We start from the raw sequence: 11658 nt of genomic DNA, 5'->3' as shown, positions 1-11658 counted from the left end.
TATAGGCACACAAAATGCAGTCTTTCTTGTGTTGGGTTTTGTTTTTAATCAATCTTGAAAGGGCTCCAGTGTACCAATGATAACACAAGCTAATCCAAAGTGGGAGGAAAACTGAAAGAATGCGTCTGGAGCAAGAAGTCTAGACATTCAGTTTAAAGAAGAGACCCCGTCCCTATATGCCCCCATCTCTAAGCCATTATGCCAAAGACTCTACAGCCAGAGATATAAGACCAAGTTTAGGAAGCTTAGGGCCTGTGAGAGAAAATCCAAAGAACTGGAATGGTTAACTGAACAATGACATTTAGCAGTTTGTTGGCAAGAAAAATAAAGGCAGATGGATTAGTGCAAAAATATGCTTCAGCATGAACAACATTTCTAATTCAATTTTATTGTATATTCCAAATAACGAGTGAGGAGTGGACACAGTGTCCTCACCATTTTGTCTTGTAATGCCAATTCATCCATGGAGTGGTGGACTATATGTGTTATCAGGCAAAACAGATCTACTTTTGACTGCTTTAATGCAGAGGGGCTGAAAGGTTGCCTATTTGATCTTTGCAGACTTGGTATTAGATTCTTTTTCAAAGGCAAGATTAGTCATGCTGCATGACTTTATCTTCCTTGCGTGGTAAAGAAAATGGACATTAACTTCAAGTGGAAACGAACTTTGCCTGTCTTTATGGAGAGAGGTTTTGAACCACCAACCAAAAATCTGCAGGCACATTGTCAGAACCTGCATTAGAAGTAACACTATTGGTTGAAAGTTCAAGAACAGGACAACTCTGTGATGGAAAAGGCAATCTAAATAGTATATTAGCCTTTGGATTGGAAACCTCCTTTTAGCCTTTTCTGTGTTTTCATAGAATACATATTTCTTTGCCGGACCCGCCACATACTGTGTAAACAGACCTTTGGGTAATTCTTTATAGTTGACACATTTTTGCTAACAAATGTCAAAGTCCATTTGTCTCAGAAGAAAGGTTCCTCCCATGCAATGCTGTATTCTCTTAGGAAAGGTGTGTGCCTGTGTGTGTGCGTGTTTGTGTGCAGGAGTGGTCCCAGGATGCAGGGAAGCTAGAAGAATACCGCGGGGCAGGAGACCTGGACCATGCTGGATTTCACTTAGAGTTGTTTCACGCATTTAGTTTTTCTGTAGTTCTAAGGAAAAATTGGCATATCAGTTAAAAACAGTAACTAAGCATCTCAACTACAACAAAGTAAACAGAGAAAATGAACAGTAAAGATAGATCAAGGAACAAAAAGCAATCATAACTAGGGCATAAATTTTAGATACATTGACTAATTTTGAGATAACCAAAATGGATTTTTTTCAGTGTATTTAAGTTGTTAGGATATGTGAGCAGTGAAGGGATGTTTGGTCTTTGGCTTCTTAGGTCCAAAACACATTGCAGAAATAATCCCGTTTGAGGCCACTTTAACTGCCCTGGCTCAATGCTAGGGAATTCCGGGAACTGTAGTTTTGTGAGACATTTAGCCTTCTCTCTCAGAGAGCTCTGGTGCCACAATAAACTACAATTCCCAGAATTCCCTAGCACTGAGCCAGAGCAGTTAAAGCACTCTCAAACTGGATTATTTCTGCAGTGTGTTTTGGAATTAAATAACCTGTTTGCTAATGTCATTTTTACTTGGTGCATACCTTTTATGTCTATATTGATTTTTATTCCCAACCAATACACTCTCATGTTTTAATTATAATATGTCATAACACATTTCATCCTGTGAGAACCAGCATGGTGTAGTGGTTTGAATGTTAGACTAGGCCTCTGGCACGGATGTAGCCTAGGATTTTGGGAAGGGGGGGTCCAGACTAAGTGCCACCATTATAATGGGGCTTGGGCGTGGCGGCGCAGCAGCACACACCATTCATTTTATCTAACGGAAGGGGGGGTCTGGACCCCAAGAACCCCCACCCCCCTTGGCTACGTCCCTGCCTCTGGCTCTGGGAAACTGGTTCAAATCCCTGCTCCTCCATGGAAACCTTCTGGGTGACCTTGAGAAAGTCACACTGTCACAGCCTCAGAGGAAGACACGAGCAAACCCCCTCTGAACAAATCCTACCAAGAAAACCTGCGAGATGTTCATTTTAGGGTAATCATAAGGCACATACCCCATCACTTAAACATGTAATTTTGAATTGTTAGCCATCTTGAACACTTGAATAGAAAGGCAGGATACAAACTGTATCAATGTAGACCACCACTTCTGCTGTCAGGTGAATCCAGTCCAGCTTTTAGTCCAAACTTTAAAGAAACCATCCAAGTACTGGACCTATTTGGGGTTCAGGGTTCAGCACCTTGGATAATTTCTTTAAAGTTCAGATTGTTACCCAGGGCAGATTTAACACGTCATTCACAAAGCCAGATGTCTCCATTGGATTTCATACAGTGGCTCTCAAACTTTTTACCTTTGTGACTTCCTTTACATCTATACATAGATGTTATAGCCTCCATGAGGTAGTATATGAATAAAAATATTGTGTTTAGTGTTCCTGTTTTCATTTGCACATTCATGTAAATGTATATTTTAACATTTTGTAAGAACATATCACTCAAATTAGAACAGTTTTATTTTAAAAAATTTAATGTCTACCTCAACACATGTGTAAATTTTATTATTATTATTATTATTATTATTATTATTAACCTTTATTTATGAAGCGCTGTAAATTTACACAGCGCTGTACATATGATCTTTTTAGTTAGACGGTTCCCTGCCCTCGGGCTTACAATCTAAAGAGACATGACACAGAAGGAGAAGGGAGTGGTGGAGGGAAAGGGTAAGAGGTCCAGCAGTTCCTCTCTACCTCCAAGGCCTGGACCAAGGCAGATGGACTGGAGAGAGGGCTTGGGTTCTTAATGGATGGTTAATCATTTTCCAGGGAAAATACTTACTCTCAAGTAGGATAATGCATATACAGTACATAGCAATACAGGAAATGGTTTGATAAACAGCAAAAGAACACCAAATAGCAAGCGACAATTATGCAATGCCTGGGAAGGCTACTCTGAACAGGATGGTTTTCAACTCCATTTTGAAGCTGGTTAAAGAAGTGATGGCTCTTGCTTGTGGGGGAAGAAGGTTCCAGGAGTGAGGGGCAGCAAGTGAAAAGGGGCGAATCCAGGATGGGGCAGAGGAAATCCTGGGCTGAGACAGCAGACCTTGACTACCAGAATGGAGGGCCCTGGTGGGAAGGTGAGGAGAAAGAAGGTCTGATAAGTAAGGAGGGGCCAGCCCATGGAGGGCTTTAAACGTCGACAGCAGGAGCTTGTACTGAATACGGAAAGGGAGGGGGAGCCAGTGAAGGGATGCCAACACAGGAGAGATGTGGTCAGAGCGGTGGGCAGATGTGATAATGTGTGCAGCTGAATACTGGACAGAGATTAAAGGACGGAGGTGAAAAAGAGGAAGCCCAGCCAGGAGGACGTTACAGTAATCAAGTCGTGAGACCACTAGGGCATGAACCAGGATCTTGGCAGTAGAGGCGGAGAGATATGGTCGGATTTTGGCAATATTGTATAGAAAGAATCTACAAGCCTTGGCTGTGGTCTGGATCTGAGGGATACACGACAGAGAAGAGTCAAAGATAAAACCAAGACAATTTTACACATATTGTCTCACACACAGCCATGCTCACATACACCAATGCTCACAGATATGTACACAGTCAATCATACTCTTTCATTTTTTCTTTCATTCTCACACATACTCATTTATTCCCCACACACAGTCATACAGAAGCATCCATTCTCTTGTGTATGTACAATTCCCTTGAGCAACTCTTGTGCCCCCTCTGGGGGTCCCGCCCCACAGTTTGAAAGCCACTGATTTAATAAATAATTTTTAAAAATAGCCAACACAACCTTTTGCCCATTCGATTGTATCTGTCCATTAGAAATGCATCTGGAGAGCTCATCTATGGGTGGCAAAGTATCTACCCTCTGACATTTTGTTCCAACAGTTGGGATTGGCCAGCCTGTTATTTTTAGTTGTTGGTTCTCATGCTACCTTCCTTTGCTAACTTAAAGACCTTGTTAGTACCCAGCATTGTCAACAAGGGAATTTAACCACTGTAAACACTGTTATCATCACTGTCATAGTACTGGGGAGAGTGAAAGAGAGAGAAGGGAATCTGTCTCCTCTAAATCTAACAAGTCAACATGGGAACCCAGCTGGGGAGGGAGAAAGGAGACCATGTGATCAACTGCCATATCTTTCTTCTACTTGCTGCTATTTTTATACTCCTTTCCACTTCACTAATCTCATAATAGTCCTTCACACAAAACACCAAGCACAAAAGAAGCTAAATGAGAATTCTTCTGCAACAAATTCATCAGAAAATAAGCAAAGAAGTAAGGTGCGGTCTTTACTGGAAATCCAAAGTCATGCAATGGTATGTATGTTGAATCCCACGACCCACCCAAAATCTCACAAGTTGGTCATTTCACATATCTCTGGTATTAAACAAACTATAGTAGTTTGCCTCAATTTACGGTATATTTTTACAAAACAGATGTCTATGCTTCCACCAGTGTGTTCCTCATTAAATTATTAGATGAAATTGTTGTCTAATTCAACAGGGAAGGTCATTCAGGGTAGAATCCAGGTTTTTCCAGGTTGGACTTCTTCATGTTGCAAATGAATACCATTTTCTAGGATAGAACCAATTATTGTGGATCTGCCACCAAAATGCCAGTCTTAAATCAACCTCCAGCTTTCCCCTTAACATCAGCTAGTGGCATTTCCATGCACATTGTGGAACTATGGAGTTCTATATTGTCCTACCACCAGCAGTCATTTATATGGGGGTTACGAGATGGGGAAACATGAAATATAATAATGGCATGGCACAAGTTAAAATTACTAGGCATTGCATGAAAAAGCAGGGAATTGACTGCCATTTTAGAAGCAGACATAAATGTCTATGTTGTTCAGCCCCATAGTCCCATACACATAGGTGGGGAATACTTCTATGAAGATCAACTAACATTTCACCAAAATTAAGGCTTTGAAGTTCTACAGATCTCTTAATCAAGCCAAAGTATTTTTAAAAAAACTAGGGAAGGGTAACAGAAGACTATTGCTGCTCTTGTTTATTCTTGTCCTCGTTGTTTTATCAATTGTTGTTTAAGGATTAATCTTAGTTGTTTGCAATTTGAGGGTACCCTTGAAGGTGAACTGAAATGTATGATCCAAAACACACTGCAGAAATAATCCAGTCTGAGACCGCTTTAACTGCCCTGGCTAGGGAATTCTGGAAATGGTAGTTTTGTGAGATGTTTAGCCTTCTCTGTCAGAGAGATCTGGTGCCATGATTCCCAGAATTCCCTCGCATTGAGCCAGAGCAGTTAAACAGTCTCAAACTGGATTATTTCTGTAGTGTGTTTTGGACTACATGGTAACTAAACAACCAGTGAATGTTGGATGAGTACAGTGGGCCCTTGGTATTTGCTGGGGTTTGGTTCCAGGACAGTGTATAGATAACAAAATCCATGGATGCTCAAGTCCCATTAAGTACAATGGATAATAAAATGGTGGCCCTTATATAAAATGACAAAATCAAGGTTTGCTTTTTGGGATATATGCATCCTTGGAATATTTTCAAGCCATGGATGCTTGAAAACATTTTTTTAATGCTGTGGATGCTTGAATCCATGGATAAAGGATCTGTGGATAGAGGACCAATTGTAAATCATGAAGCAGTTAGCCATTCCAGAATTGAGAGGACACTGGCATCTAGATGCAAGGCAAATGGATGATGTGGACAGGGCCACCTCAAGACATTTTGCCACCTGAGATGAAGGAGAGGATGCCCCCATCACCCTCCTACAGCAACTGATCAGACCATGAGCTGAATCTTACCGTCTAACTAAAAGATTGTATGTACAGCGCTGTGTAAATTTACAGCGCTTTATAAATAAAGGTTAATAATAATAACTTGGTGATGGGAGATCATTCTCCAGTACACCTGAGAGCAACCAGTCAGCTTGGAGTGTGTGGGGCAGGTTGAGTGGAACACAAAGGTCTTCTTCCAACAGAGGGGAACATCCAGGTGTCTCCTGCCATTGCCCCTTCAACAGCTCCCAGCATCTGCCACCTGAGGTGACTGCCTCACTCTCCCCAATGGTCAGGCTAACTCTTGATGGGGAGGATCATAAGAACATATAAAAATGGATGTACTGTTTCTAACAGCAGCAATAGTTATATAATAAAAATAAGTATATAAATCTGACTCACTGTTGCTGGCAGCAGTATAGTAATTATCCCTCACCTCTATAGACACATTACAGCCCAGAAAATGATGAACAGGAGGATTCATGACATTCAAGCACAAAAGAATTGTGCTGTGGCAGACAGCAGTAACATTCTAAGGCATGACAATACACAAGTACTTTCTACTATTATTCCTCCTCTGGTCTTATCTGCACTGGCTTAAGGCAGCTCAGAGTATTCTGGCTCTAAAGTGGGCCCAAACATCCCCCATTGAAAGGCTTTTCATTCTGACAGTGGGCAGCTGATTTCATGTGTGCATCCTATTGTGTACCCACATGTGTCCAGTTTGCTTTGCTCTGAAGTCAGAACTTCTATCACATTTCTGAATGCCTCATTCTAACCTCAGAGTGAGTGACTGTTGGAAGCATCAGATGCGTAGAGAAGCAAAATGGGAAGCATTTCAAACAGCTGCCTGGTGTTGTAACGAACGGCTCTGGATCTTCTCAGAAGACCTGGATCAAATAATACGTTATTTTAATGGATATTAAAGTTGTTATATCCTGGTTGTGGTGCTGTATGAGCCAGTCATTGTCTGATCTGGGGTTTGGGCTGCAAGTTATCCGGTCTCCCTGCTGAGAGAATGGAAGGGGGAGGCAGTTTTATTTGGCCCATGCATACAAGGCCTCAGACTCCATCAATAACTGCTGCCAACAGGAGGAGATGGGAGTTGCACTATCTGCTGGCCCAGGTCAGGAGATAATCCTGCTCTCCTGGGGACAAAATAACCAGTGCTACCTAGGTTGAGTTATTAGGTAACAGATTTATAAAGAATATAAATCAGAGATAGAGCTTTCCATTCTCCCCCAGTGTTCACCATGGAACTTGGAACAAGCAACCACTGGACAACAACACTTATAGTCAGAGCAGTTGACAACTTCTATGCATTGTGTCATGTTATTAGGAATTAGTTCCTAAAGGTGAATATTTTGTTATTAGAAAGCAAACATGTGATCTATATTCTTTGTGGGAGTGCATGCTTTTTAAAATCTTTCTATTATGTCTGGAAGGCTTTGGACACACAAAACAGCAGCCCAAAATCAGTACAGAAATGCTAGGCAAATGTGTGAAAAATAAAGAAGAGCTATAGCACTGGCCTTGTTCCTATGAGGTTCCTCAGGACAGTCACAGTTCCTGCACAGTATGCACAAATGGACAGAAAAGCAATTCCCATGCTGTTGCCAGTAATGTGTCTCAGGGCAAAAGAAGTACCTTCTTCCAGCCTGCACATGGCCAAAAAACGGAGTAGCTTCTGCCCTGCAAAGAGATTCCTAGAACAGAAACAACATCTGATACAAAATGTAGGTCTGGGACTCTAGCACCATTACTTTTCTTCCCCAGTATGTGTTCTTTTTTTAAAAAAAGAACTTCTTCCAACTTCTTTTCCCAAAGCAATTGAGTTTTAGGAACAATTTATAAGCTAGTTTCATAAGCAGTTTATCTGCCCTTTCCCTGCACCTTCTAATCTTCCTATATTGTTTTGAATTCCATCTAATCTACTTCTAAATCTAAATCTGCTTTGTAATAAAATCTGAACCTATAGGGGATATTGGGTAATCATTGTTATATAGAAGCTTTGGATTTAGCAAACCTATTGCAATATCAGTGTCATTGGTTGGGTAATGGTGGATGGACTCACAGGGATGGTCGACATCCATGTGTATTTTGGTTTATCTAGCGGGATATTGCTTTTCTATCTTTCCATGATATTCCTCGATGGTATCTCTCAAATTCAATTAGTTAACCAAACCAGGCATTAGCCTTGTTTACGGTACTGATGAAACCAGATGTGGCTTATTTCAGCACTCTCTTTAGACCCAGGATGACATCTGGGAGTAGGATTCCATAATCATTCTCTAAGCTAGAACTCATTACCACAGCTGATAGATATGAACGCATGAGATAAGACATTAAGGGGGAAATTAGGCCAGAGTCGACCACATCAAACAATAAAAGAAATGATTGAGCATCTGTACATGTTTCTCTCTCTCTCTCTCTCTCTATCTCTCCCCTCCCCATGGTCCAGTCAGCACAGCAACTTCCAAACAAACCAAGGAAGGATTACAAATGGAACCTGGACTAGCCACTGGAAGCAGGAGCCATCAGCTGTGGAAGGAACACAAAATACAGTTTTAGTGAGGAAAATGAAATTGTAAGAATGAAATATGAAGCTCCCTTAGTCAGGCCCATCTGCCCTGGTATTGCATGCTCCTAACAGGAAGGGATCTTCTAGGCTTCATGCAGATCCCTTTTCTTACCCTCCTACTTGAGATCTTTGAATACTAGGGTTGCTAAATCTCAGGGCCTGGCCTTGAGTCTCCAGTTTTGGGGGTTCAGCTCCAGACAAGAGGAATGGGTTTTCTGCTAATATCCAGCTCAGCTAGTAGAATAGCAGGTTGCTACCATTTGCAAGGCTTAATTCATTTGTTACAACTTGCCAAGATTTTCTGGGGAGTCTATATATTTATTTGGTTAGCTTCTTCCTTCTCCCTCAGTCATTGTAGTGCTAGAACCTGTCCTCCACTCTGCTGTGCATCCACCTTCTGGCTAGAAGGAGGAGGCTAGATTAGGTATTCTTCTTCCCAAGTAAGTGTAAAAAAATAATCGCCTTAGCTTACCTTGCTCTGGGAAGAGCTGCTTTAGCTAGGATTTCTGTCTAAATTTCCAAACAGGAAGCTATGTTAGCTCTGTGTGTGTTTGAATGATGTTGGTACTTAATGCATGAGCCAGCATGATGTAGTGGTCTGACTATAAAGGCCCCATTCCCACTGGCACTTTTGCCCTGGAAGGAACTGGGCAGATTCAGGGAGGGGGCCTCCTGAATCTCTCCGTAAGCAAGTGCCCACTACAAATCAGGACCATTTTAACCCGAATGCCCTCTTGGGTTTAACATGAAGGTGCCTGGCTATCAATCAAATTTAGTTCCACAATTGTCATAGGTGATGTTTCCAGCACTCATTGGGGCATCGGAAGTGTGCTTCCCCCCTCCTTTTTTTTAAAGAGCCAGGCGCCAGAATGCGCAGATTCTGTCAAATTAAAAACCTCCTCTGTGTGTGTGTGTGTGTGTGTGTGTGTGTTGTGGGCATTTGGGTCAGTGCAGGTTATGATCTGCCCTTGGCCCCATTTTCAACCCCAAAATGCAAGCTAATGCCATCTCTGCATCCTGTATCCCCCCCTTGCCACCCCAGAATGCCTCATACACATAATAATAATAATAATAATAATAATAATAATAATAATAATAATAATAATAAATTCCTCACCTCGGAATGCCAGAAAAGGATGCCATACCATGCATTCTTTAGGCTACCCCTGAATTCCTTAGAGACAATAGCAAAAGCATGTATCAATTTGCCAATTTGCCCAAATTGGAAAGAGAAACATTGTAACATTCGAATTGTAGCATTCATTCGCAAAGGAAAAAAGTTTTTTGCAAAGTACTCTTTGCAACATTTCCCCTTTGATGGGCGGGAGGAAATGAAAGGGAAAGTGAACAAGCAGCTAGCCATGTTCTATCTATCTATATATCTACCTCAAGCAAAAATCATGCACATTTTTGACCAAAAATAATTTTTAAAAATTAAAAAAGGGGGTGAAGGTGACTGATGCGAGATCCGTTCAAGCCCTGCCTCTGACCTGAATTGAACTGACCCTTTTCCTCCTGCTACATTCTCTTCAGAGGAGCTTTGCCATTGCCTTCCACTGAGGTTGAGAGAGAGTGACCTGTCAGTGCCAACTGACCCACGGAATCAATTGGGAATAAAAGGGAAATGCAGCGCAGGCATTCTGACTGTAGCCCCTCATATAACACTAATAATAATAATAATCCAGGAGCAAGAGGAAATGAAATTAGCACAAGTAAGCACCCAAAAAATCATGCGCATAAATTGTCAAAAATAAAAGAGGCTGCTTCTGCTGCAGCCTGATTTCCCTACATCCCCCGGCTTAGCCCCGCAGCCCAATTTCCCGTGGCAATCCTCCTCTTTCCTTCCGACCTTCCCCTCCCTCTGAGGTGCCCTGAATTGACCCTTCCCCCTGGCTCCTTCATCCTCCTCCTCCTCCTGCTCCGTTATAGAATGCCCTCCATGGCTCCCTTCTTCCCACGGCTCCCTCCTCCTCCTCCTCCTCCTCCATCACTTTCTCCACTCTCCCCCGCCCTCCCTCTTACAGCCCTTTGCAGCCCTCGTCACCCTGATTTCCCCTTAGCCTCCTGTCACCCTTTCCTCGATTCCCCTTTTTCCTTTGGCTTTTTCCTCCTCCCCCTCCTCCTCCTCCCCCTCCCCTCCCCTCCCATGAGGGGAGGGAATGCTCTGACCTCTGCCCGCCCTCTGACCTTAATCCCTTCCCGAATTTGCCCTGATCATGATTGAGGGCAAGTTCATATTTCACGGAACCCGGGTCTTTTCAGAAAAGATGGATTTTAGCCCAATTCTGGATACCCCAGGGTAAGGGGTATTTCCTTGTGCAAGCCTCGACATGGATTGTGACAGAATCGGGCCCAATATGAACTTCACGTGGAAGAATCAATTTCAAAACCGGGTTAAAAGGTAGTATGAATGGCCCGCAAATTTCACAGGAAGAATACAAAAGGAGGCAAGGAGATGAAGGGGCACACATGGACACAGTGGTTTACAGAGTTAGAGAGGCAAGCGTGCCTGTATTCAAAGTGCACAATATTGGTCTACCACTATTATCCAAAGGATACATTTATAGTCCAGGGAGATATTCACACTGCACAATTATAGCTTTATGATATCCCTCTTTAACCACCATGGTTCCATCCTATGGAATCCTGGGATTTGACTTTTTTTTTTTTTTTGCATGGCGGGAGGATTTTAGGATTCCCAGCCATGGAGCCCTTCTGGTGCCTCTGAATAACTACAAATCCTAGGATTCCATGGCAGTTGAAGCAGAATCATAGGCCTGTTACAGACTGCCAAAATAAAGCTGCTTCGGGTCTCTTTGGAGGTATGCTATTTAAATGATGCATGGGTCCTAAGAGTCCGGAGGTCGCACCAAAGCCACACTCCATTCCTAAGCACCGGAGTGCAGCTTTTGGTGCAACTTCTGGATTCTTAGGATTCATGCATCATTTAAATAGCATACCTCCAAAGAGACCCGAAGCAGCTTTATTTTGGCAGTCTGTAACAGGCCATAGTGTTACAACTATGCAGTGTGAAAGGGCCCTCAGTCTGTGCTACTCAAACTGGTGGTCTGTCGACCACTGCTGGGCTGAAATCCATTGGCTACCAGTTCATAGCAAGTTTCCAAGAATGGTTAGTTACCAGTTGTAGCTAATGGGTACAAATATGATACTGGTTGTTGGCACACAAGGAAAGAAGATCTGGTCCCCTGGACCAGAGAGCCTGA

General features: G+C 42.5%; 1 long non-coding RNA gene across 1 annotated transcript; it reads right to left on the bottom strand.

The window, feature by feature from the left end:
• Positions 1 to 394: 394 nt before the first annotated feature.
• Positions 395 to 8214, bottom strand: LOC149322096 (uncharacterized). The gene is made up of 3 exons (XR_016282073.1): positions 7386 to 8214; positions 6633 to 6743; positions 395 to 1158 (listed from the first exon to the last, which is right to left on the bottom strand). It is a non-coding gene; the product is annotated as an uncharacterized LOC149322096 (long non-coding RNA).
• Positions 8215 to 11658: the final 3444 nt, after the last annotated feature.

This window comes from Sceloporus occidentalis, unplaced genomic scaffold, assembly GCF_023333645.1.
Source record: "Sceloporus occidentalis isolate IW3139 unplaced genomic scaffold, rSceOcc1.0.p SCAF_1, whole genome shotgun sequence".
Taxonomy (NCBI): Eukaryota; Metazoa; Chordata; class Lepidosauria; order Squamata; family Phrynosomatidae; genus Sceloporus; species Sceloporus occidentalis.
This window is presented reverse-complemented; position numbering and strand designations above follow the sequence as displayed.